This window comes from Triturus cristatus, chromosome 1_1, assembly GCF_964204655.1.
Source record: "Triturus cristatus chromosome 1_1, aTriCri1.1, whole genome shotgun sequence".
NCBI lineage: Eukaryota > Metazoa > Chordata > Amphibia > Caudata > Salamandridae > Triturus > Triturus cristatus.
Window position 1 is genome coordinate 1054757153 of NC_140579.1, and position 9750 is coordinate 1054766902.

Sequence of the window (9750 nt, forward strand, 5' to 3'; positions counted from 1 at the left end):
TCTACCTCACTTCTTCACAGAATTTCATTCTATAGTCACTATGTTTCTATGGGCAAGTGGCCTACCACGACTATCATTTATTAAAAGTTTGGCAGGTCCCATTTGATGACAAATTGGGGTTACCTATCTCCGAGTCTATGGCTGGGACATCACATATGATGCCAATAAATGTTTTTTTCTGCAATAGGAGCGATTTGCTGGTGCAACAGGAGCTCAACTTGCTGGGGAATCCCAATTGGCACTCCGTTCTATACGAAACCAAAGTCCCACACACATTACCATTGATAACTGGGGTACGTATTCTATGTTGACGAGAGGCCCTAAAACACACTAGTTTTCAGGGATGTGTCTCCTCCAGGTGTGGTAGCTGGCGGGGTTCCACCAATGGGTTTTAATCGGCATGCAAAACCTGGGGGGATATATGGGTCTCAGAGCACATGAAATCATTTGAGTAACCATCCGGGGAACTCGCTCTACACAAAAGGCAGCTTTTCAGATTTCTACAGGTACATCATGCCTAAGAACCCCACAGAGATTAGTTAACAAGCCTTCCAGACTTCAATCCTTTGGAACCTAAGATGACTATGGAGCAAAAAGGAAAAAAGGCATCTCGGGAATATACAAATTGTTATTAATCAACTTGTCTGAACGTCTGAAAAACATTGCAGGAAAAGTGTGCGCAGGAACTTGGAGGGCTAGAGGAGGCTGAATGGGTGGAGGCGAAGAAGGCCTCACCTAAGCTGCCTCCTTCCTCAGGTTAATCCAATGTAAATACTTTCAGATTCTACTCCCACCCTAAACGACTTTGGCGGATGGAAAGAGCTCTGACCCCAAATTGTCTGTGGTGTGTTCAGGCCCATGGTCCCTTCCTACACACAATACAGTACAGTACCCAACTAGTGGTGACTATTGAGAAAAAAAAATGCATTGGATATTGGACAAGGTCTTGGTACTTGTAATTAGAACATAACGTGTATTTGTAAACCGCACGTTCACAAAAGGGTATCTTGGCACTGAATAACATATGTTTATTGTTATCCAACTCATTAGTACTCATTTAATCGACCTCAGAAGGACGAAAGGCTCAGTGGATTTTCCAAGATTTGAACCTGTGTCCATGAGGTCAAACACAGGCACCTATGGTGGACGCATTAGACCACAAAGCCACCAGATCAGGCCAATGGACCCCAAAGTGGCATTACTGGGCATAATGAAGGTTCCATATGGGTCAGACTGGCAGTGGGCTTCTTGATAGCTGAACGAGACATTGCATGCCACTGCAGGGGTGCAGGAACCCAATCCCATCCTCTACAAATGGGAAAGAGATATGGGCTGCTAAGCCAGAGTGGAAGAAGCCACTTGCTAGCTAGAAAAGAGGCTTTTCGAGGAAACATATGATATGGGGCCATGGGAGAAGTACTCTCAGACATGTGAAAGTGGACTCTTTATTAGGTCTTGCCTTGGCAGCACAAGCGCTGTCTCAGCGAGACCTAAAGTAATCCCTATATGTTGGCAAGCAGCCGTAGTTTCTCCTGCCGCTTGCCATTTGCTAAATGTTATCGCTTTTGTTACCTTTGTTTTCAGTGGCTGTTGATGTCCAACTGACTTCCATGTAGTCCGGAAGCAGCGGCCACCAACTACAGTTTTCGTCCGCACTGTTCGGACTTTGTTGGTCTTGCGCATCACTGCCTGACCTAAACATGGCAGCGGTGCATGCGCAAGGAGCCGCTGTGCGCGAAGGGTGGGCAGCACATGCTGCTTGTTTATTTTTATTCCCCACCCGCTCCTCCTCCCTCCCGCGAGCATGCCGGCCCTGGATATGTGCTTCGGGGAGTCATAGCGGTGGAGGACTGACCCGTACGTGATCGGCACTGCTCCTACAGTAAGTGCCACTTTTCCTCTCCTTTTCAATTATCTTTTCTTCTCTTTTTCCCTCTCATGCTATCAACCCACCTTTCTCTTTCACTTCCCTTTCTTACGTCTTTTCTCTTTCATTGACTTTCTCTGCTTATTTCTTTCTTCTCTCCTTACTTTCTCTCATTGCTTCTTTCCTCTCCTCTTTCTTCCTCATATTTCCGCTCTGCTCACTTTTGATTTCTGCCACTCCTTCCTTTCGCTTCCATTCCATGCTTGTTAACCCCTTCGATGCTGCGCAGATTCCGCCGCTGTGCTGACGGAATCTTGCGCGGGCGTGGTCATGACGGAATGGTTCCGTCATGAGCACAGCTCAACCGTGGGTCATGACGGAACCATTCCGTCATGAGCACCAAAGGGGTTAATTATGAACATACTTTAACTAACAGCAGGTGGGGAGGCGAGGCGTCCTCGGGGCAGGTCGAAACAGGCGGGTTTCCAGCACCACATCGTGTGACTGCAGAATGTGTTTCAGAGACCCTGCCGTCAGAGGGCATGTATCCTTGCGGGCAGTGAATGTGAGGGAACGACACTGCATGCCCCTGCATGTAAAATATACACCGATAAGCCATGCCGATATTGTCCATATATAACGCTGTCTCACTGCAACACGCCTGTGATATGATGGAAAGCTGCTTAAAAACGTTGGTTCATTGTGGTTTTCTTTTCGCACCTAGCTTTCCGCTCCTCTCATATTTCTGGGGCTGTGATTGGGATGTGTGTTGGGCGAAAGGGTTCAATAACAGCCAGGTGTGGATAAGAACCAGAGCACGGGACACAGTGGGTCTCAGTGTCTGGCTGCAGTGGGAGCAGGCAGTGAGAGCTGACTAGTGCCAGGCTCATCTGGAAAAAGATCCATTTCACCTGGGAAAGCCATAGCTTTTTCCACTGAACTCGAGTGGGCGCCATATATCACCAGCACTGGCATCCCTTGTTTAAAAAGCTCTTAAGAAGAGGTCGTGCTGCTTGTAGCGGGCAATGTCAAATGGTATTCATGGAATTCATGGTAAATAGGAGGTGCTGATTTTAAAAACATAACACCTATGTTCGTGGAGGCATGCCTGTGAATTCAGAAAGCCTTTCAATGTGAACTCTACATCCTTTCGAATTTCAGGCGCACGCACACGTGTATTTGTACAATTAGTGGTTAACCAAATGTACTCATAAGTGTTGGCGTAACATTGAGAAGTGCGATGCTGTTACATTGAAGGAAATTGGATGTTTCCGTAACACGCTGGTCATTATATAGAACATATCCCGAGGCATGCAGGTTTAACCTATTAGGCACGTCTTTTTTGACTGGTCAGCAATCTCTACTATGAACCTGTGCAGTTGTTGGGGCTTGTTAGAGACCCTGAAACGTAGAGTAAATTGTTAACTGTCTGCTAAGGGTTTTAAAGAGAGGTAAGACACGTGTGTGTGTGTGTTTTTTTAATGAAATGGTCTAATGTTTTGCCAACCTGCTTTTGTGTAAACGTTGATTCGTCTTTTGATTGTATCTAAAACAGGCCTTTTTGTGTACTAGTGGCACAACCAGTAATCCACTACCGATTCAGCCTGTATATCTTCTCCACTGCATTCTAAGAGTGGCACACGCATGGTTGAAATTATATTTTAGTCCACACAGAACGCACACAAATCTACAACACTATGACAACAGGTAGAGTAAGGAAACTTCTTCCTACTCACTTGACAGTTTTTGTTAGTGCTCCGCGTCTGTTTGTCCCATTTGGACACGGTCATTTCTCCCTCACATACCCACTTCCCCTCTCATCTCTCTCACACTCCCAATACCCACTCTCATCTTGCAATACCACTGCCCTCTCTCATCCCGCCCTTACAATACCCGTCTCCTCTTATACTGCCTACTCACACATGCTGCTTTCCTCTACCTCCTAACGCTGTGCACTAGTCCACCCCTCGCCTCCCCCCAGTTGTCCCTTCCACTTGTCCCCCTCTCTCTCTCTCTCTCTCTCTCTCTCTCATACCCTATCTCACCCATCTCTGTCGCTGTCTCATGCACTATTCCCACCTCTCTCATGTGGTTAACTTCAGGTCTTCAAGCACAGTTTCGATCTCGTAACTTTTCAAAGTTTCTGTCCCTTAAAGCCACGCTCTCCTCCTCTTCTTAGGGTGTCTTCTGCATACACAAAGCCTCCCTCTTTATGTGTCTATGGCCTGCTCTCCCCTTTTTTCTATCTTTCTCATACAGTATTTCTGTTTCTCTATCTCAAGTTCAATAACCTCTTCCTACACAAACTACCTACCCCTCTCATTCTTCCTTTCTTTCTATTCTATGCAGCTCTCACCACTATCTGTTCACCATACCACATAATTCCTCTCCACAAATACACTACACAACTCACAATCTCACAACTAACAATTCTAATACAACTCAAAGAACTCCCCCCCACACCACATACATACACTCCGCTCCAAAACAAAACACGTAGGTAAAAAACATTATCATTTACAACGCCAATAGCTCTAACTCTCACAAATGCAAGACCTATTGCATTGCAAACGCTGGTTTTATAGAGGCCGGAATTGTATTCACCAAAATGTGATGTGTTATAACAATGAATTATCAGTGCCTGACAATGTTATGTTTACAAAAATTATAAAGAGGGTACTGTTGAAGACATGAAACTAATACATTGATTTATATTAATATATACTGACTTATATTAAAATGAAAAGCAAATCCCCAAGTCGAACATCGCACATGTCCTTTGCAAACGACATGACACCATCTGCTGTCAACCAAATTCCAGGAGCTAATCGTCAAGGTAACGAAAAACAGCGATTCCCAACCTCCTGAGATGAGCCGCTACTTCAGTCATCACCATGGTAGACCTTCGGAGCCGGATGTGAGGCAGAACAGGACTGAAAACTGGTAGTGAGTTTGCCCAACAATGAATTGCAGATATCACTTTTGTGACTGCAGGATTGGGATGTGCAAATAGACATAATGTAAGTCGAGAGACACCATCTCATCTTCTGCACCCAGTGCTATGAGGACCGGAGCTAGAGGTAGCATCTTGAACTTCTCCTTGCATTAGAAGTCATTCAAGAGCCTAAATGTTATGATCAGATGAATTGGCTGTCTTTTTTGTGGATCGGGAAGTATCTTGAGTAGCACCTATCTTCTTTTTCTTCCTCTGGCACCTTACCCACAACAGCATTTTTTAGCAGGGCTGCCACTTCCTGCTTCAATGTGCTCAGATGTTCTTCGGATGGAAGGGACTGATGTGGAGGCATTCTCAAGGGTTGCTGTTGGAAGGGTAGGGTATAGACATTTTCTACTATTTGTAATACTCATTGGTCTGAAGTAATGGCCTTCCAGGCCTGTACAAAAGAGGTTGCCGGTTATTCCACTGGCCTCACATGTTTCTTCATGGCCAAACTACTGTGGCTTCCTGATGAAGATGAGGAGGACTGAAGCTGTTTTGCACAGCCTTTTCCTCTACCCCAGTATTGACACATTAAGGGATTGTGCTGCTGTGGCTGGGATGGTGATAAATATTGGCGTTCGAAGGAATAGCCCTAGAAAAAGGACTTGGCTCACAAAAAGCACCTATTGCGGATGCTTGGAGACCCAAAGACCTAGCTGTAGTTAGGCCCTTCTTGAATCTTTCTAATGCTGCATCAGTTTTTGCCCAAAATGTTTCTCTGTCAAAAGGAAGGTCTATTAAGTTGTTGTCGTTGTCCCCAGAAAAGCCCGAGAAATAGATTTTACATGTCTCCTTAGGAAGACAGAGGAGCTTTTATTATGTGATGGACTATATTCTATCCATCGTGAGCAACCACAGCAAAATGTGGTTTGAGGTGGTCTAGAAGGATGGGAGTAACAATAGCGATCATATCCCAAAGGGTGTGTGTAGCGGCCAAGAATAAATGCTGCATTCAGGGATATTGGCACTAACCTCCTGGAGGGAAAAAAAATTCTTACCTACTCTCTCTAATTTCTTAGACTCTCTATCCAAGGGATGTGCTGGGAATACGCCTAGGTTTAGTCTAATGGTGGATGAGACCTGAATCACTAAGCTCTCCTGAGAGGGATGAAGGGAAAGAAAAGCTGGATCATTTAGAGCTGGTCTGTATCTCCACACAATAGTCCTGTTCACCGCTGATTTAGTGGTAGGTTGTAACCAGAGTTCCTTCACGGTCCCCATGAGTGGTTCATTACATGAAAGCAGGATTTCATGGGATGGAGTTGAGGTTTGAAGTACATCACTCAAAATGATGTTCTACTAAGGGAAGGGGAAGTTCCAGGGTCTTTGTTGCTTTCTGTAAGGAAGTTACTTTTGGTGGAGCTGGACCTGGGGGTAGAGTCAAAAACAATTTCAGGAGAAGTGTTGAGACCACTGGCATCATGAAAAGCTGTTCCTACGCTGGGAGACGGAGGGTAGCATTACTTACTCTGCAGAGACCCAGGGGGAGTGGGGCCTTGCGTTGCCAGATCCGGAGGCCTACTACCATGCTGCGCAGCTCCAGTGGTTTGCGAAGTGGGTGGCGGGTCACATCAGGCGCCCGGAGGAACTGGGAGGGTCGGATCCGAGCTGGCACCATTTGTCTTGTGTGTTGCTCCGAGTCCCGATGAGAGCTGCTTTGCTGTCATCGGACTTGAGGATGGTATGGCAGTGCTGGGCGCGCTTGGCCAGGAGGACGCATGTCGCAATTCCTTACGCGCCCGAGATGCCTTTGCGGATGTGTGAGGCGTTGCCTCACGGGGGAGATTGGAACCGGTTGTTGGCTTGGGAAGAGGCGGGAGTTATGGCACTGGGGGACCTCTATGAGGATGGTAATCTTTTCCCTTTTGACGACTTTAGGGAGCGTCACGATCTCCCGCGGGGGCACTTCCTCTTGCATGCAGCTCTGACTGCGGCTGTCAGGAAACACTGGCGGCAGGGACTGGTGGAGCCGGACACATCTCTTGCTTGTCAGTATGTAGTGATGGCGGCGGGTACTTTTAAGGCGGTGACCTGCCTTTATCAAAGGATTTCCTGTGACATGCGTCAACCCCTGACTGCACTGCGACTCAAGTGCGAGGCGGATCTGGGGGCACCCATTGCGGACAAAACTTGTGAGGAAATCATGGAGCGACCATGGAAATGTTCCCGAAATGCGCGTTTCCAGCTTATTCAGTTCTATGTTTTTCAGAGGGCATACCTCACGCCTAGTAAAGTGGCTGAGTATTTTGGGGGGTCGGATGCTTGCCCCCGGTGTGACCATGGTGGGGCGAATTTTCTTCACATGTTCTGGGACTGTCCACGGGTGGGAGACTTTTGGCGGGAGGTGACGACTGCACTGCTTTCTGTGACAGAGAGGGAGCTGGAGGTGGGTCCGGGGGTCTGCTTGCTCCATTGGTTCCCGCACACTGCCAAGATTAAGGTCACCAGCCGGTTCATTGACCTGGGGCTGGTCCTGGCCAAGCGGGAACTTACTTCCCATTGGAAGACGAGGCAGGGGCCTAATCTCTTGCGCTGGAATAGGGAAATGGTGAAATGGCAGCAAGCGAGGGGAACTATAGACTGTGTCTGGCTCGGCGTAATGGAAGTGAGAAATCACAAGAAATGGCCCGGGCATGGGTGGCACTCCTGGAGCTGTTCAAACAACCAGCTGTAGACGACGAGGGGGATCCTGAGGAGGGGGATGTGGCACGGGACCCTTGAGACTTTTTTGTTTTTGTTTTTCACGTTCATGGGAATGCAGGACGAGGGGGGGGGACTCTGGACCCGGGATAAACAGCTTCCTCCTGTGCTCTTGATACATTCTCTGCTGTGCCCCGTGGGAGGGGAATCCGACAGGTGGTACGGGAGGCTTCGTTGCCCACTTGACTGTATTAGACACTGGCGACATGCTTGGGAGGGTGGTTGGGGTGGGGGGTTCTGTTGGGGGAGTTTGACCGGGAGAGGGGTGGGGGGTCTTTTGATTGCGTTACACCATGGTAATGGATCACCCTTGTGGCCGGACTACATTACAGCATAGATGCCTTATGTGAAGAGGTGTGCCTTTGTACTCACTTTGGCGGGCTGGTCGTTATCCTACAGCCTGGCTTATCTGGGTGGCCAGGTAGCAGGCAGGGGGATTGAATGTGCTACCTTCTGAAATTCAATAAAAGTCTGTTTAAAAAAAAACAATTCATGAAAAGCTGTTCCTATGGACCCATTTCAGTGCAGGCCTGCTCTTGAACAGAGTCTAAGCCAAACAGCTCATGTATATGATACCTATAAACATTGTGGGTGTCCTCTCTATATTGTTCTTCCTCTAGGAGTCTCTGTATTTATCTTCTTGACCTGAATCTTTTAACTGCGGGTAGAGGAGGCAGTATAATTTGAGGCATCAATGAAAACTGTGTGGAGGTCACAATTGGTGCTGGTCCCAGAACTGGAATATTAGTCAGGAGAGAGGTGCTGCCGGAATAGCACCTATTGGACGGCACATAACCAATGGAACCTTTGGTTTTGTAATGCAGCCTCAAACTGACTGCTTGGGCCAAGTGTCATGCTAGAGGAAATGGTTGCCTTTTGGAATATTTCAAGCGTTGCTTGGAGAAACAATGTCGGATTCGTTCCCAGTTTCAGAAACTGAAGGCAAGCCAGCTTCAGTACTGAGGAAAGCTGAGTCAGTGGGGGCATCTATGTTGGAGTCGGCCAATCCTGTAAAGAAAACACTGGGGGTATCGATGTTGGAGTCACTGAAGCTCATGAAGGAAAGAGCTTTACTAACTGTGGTGACAACTGGAGCTGGGGAAAAGACCTAGGAATCCTGTCCTTGGATCTGGGTTCTCATTGGAGAAGAAGAATGCCTCTTTTTTTCTTTGTGGCAGCACCGTTTTCCCTTGAACAGTTCGATGATGGAGAACAGAAAGCGGACCGTGATCATGTCTTACCCAAGAACAAGATCCAGTAAGGTGATGACTTTTACAGTCGTCCTTTGCCTTGCCCATGAAAAGCTTGGCCTCATGTTCTTTTATTGCCTTTGGGTTCATCTTCAGGCCAAGAACACACTTTGACAAATCATGTCTGGAGCTGAGGCAACAGAAACATTCGTAGTGTGGATCCGTAATAAACATTAGCCCATCACATTTTTGACAGGGCTTGAAGCATGACTTTTAGGGTGTGACGTCACCTGCACTGCACTAAATTTATTTCCTTATACAAGATGAAGAAAAACCAGTGTTGAAAGGCATAGAAAAAACGGAACGGACATTGAGGAGCGGACATGGATTCTGTATGGCTCCAGTGACTTTACCACAACTCCGCTTCTGATGTTGAGATGGAGTCATCAGCACTTCGTGGCACTAGTGAGCTATCCCGGATCCAGAATGCACATGCAATGTTCAAAGGTGAGGATTCTTCAGGCAGAAGTATCCATCAGAATGGGGATTCAATAGTCGTTCCAAAGAGTCAAATGCAATGTTGAAGACGTAACTGTCTCAGATTTAAACACAGTTATTTCACTTTACAGTATCATGGTGCCCTAGCATGAACAAACAGAAATTTCGTACCAAGAATGATTTTGTTGAGGAACATTTGTATTCAGATTGGGTTTAAAGATGCTTTTTTCATGTTTCATTGGTATGTGTTTCTAGTCCACTTGAGCTGCCCTCTAAAACCAGAAATACTTCTCATACGTTTACGTCACAAGAACTAGTTCCTCGTTTGCTTGGTGGGTGATTATCCAAATTCCATAACTATTCATTGCTGAGAGACACTTTTAACTCAAAGGATCCTCCTCAGTATCACCTGAATCTGAGTTATAAGAATTCCAAGTTGAATATTTTTAGCTGGAATGTGGAGCCTGTCCTCTGTGCCTTTTAAGCACTATCAT

The 9750-nt window shown here is 46.7% G+C and overlaps 1 long non-coding RNA gene across 1 annotated transcript; it reads right to left on the bottom strand.

Moving 5' to 3' along the window:
- Positions 1–1049: 1049 nt before the first annotated feature.
- Positions 1050–9265, bottom strand: LOC146871514 (uncharacterized). The gene is made up of 4 exons (XR_014959571.1): positions 8070–9265; positions 6067–6297; positions 4457–5992; positions 1050–1459 (listed from the first exon to the last, which is right to left on the bottom strand). It is a non-coding gene; the product is annotated as an uncharacterized LOC146871514 (long non-coding RNA).
- Between the last annotated feature and the right edge of the window lie 485 nt (positions 9266–9750).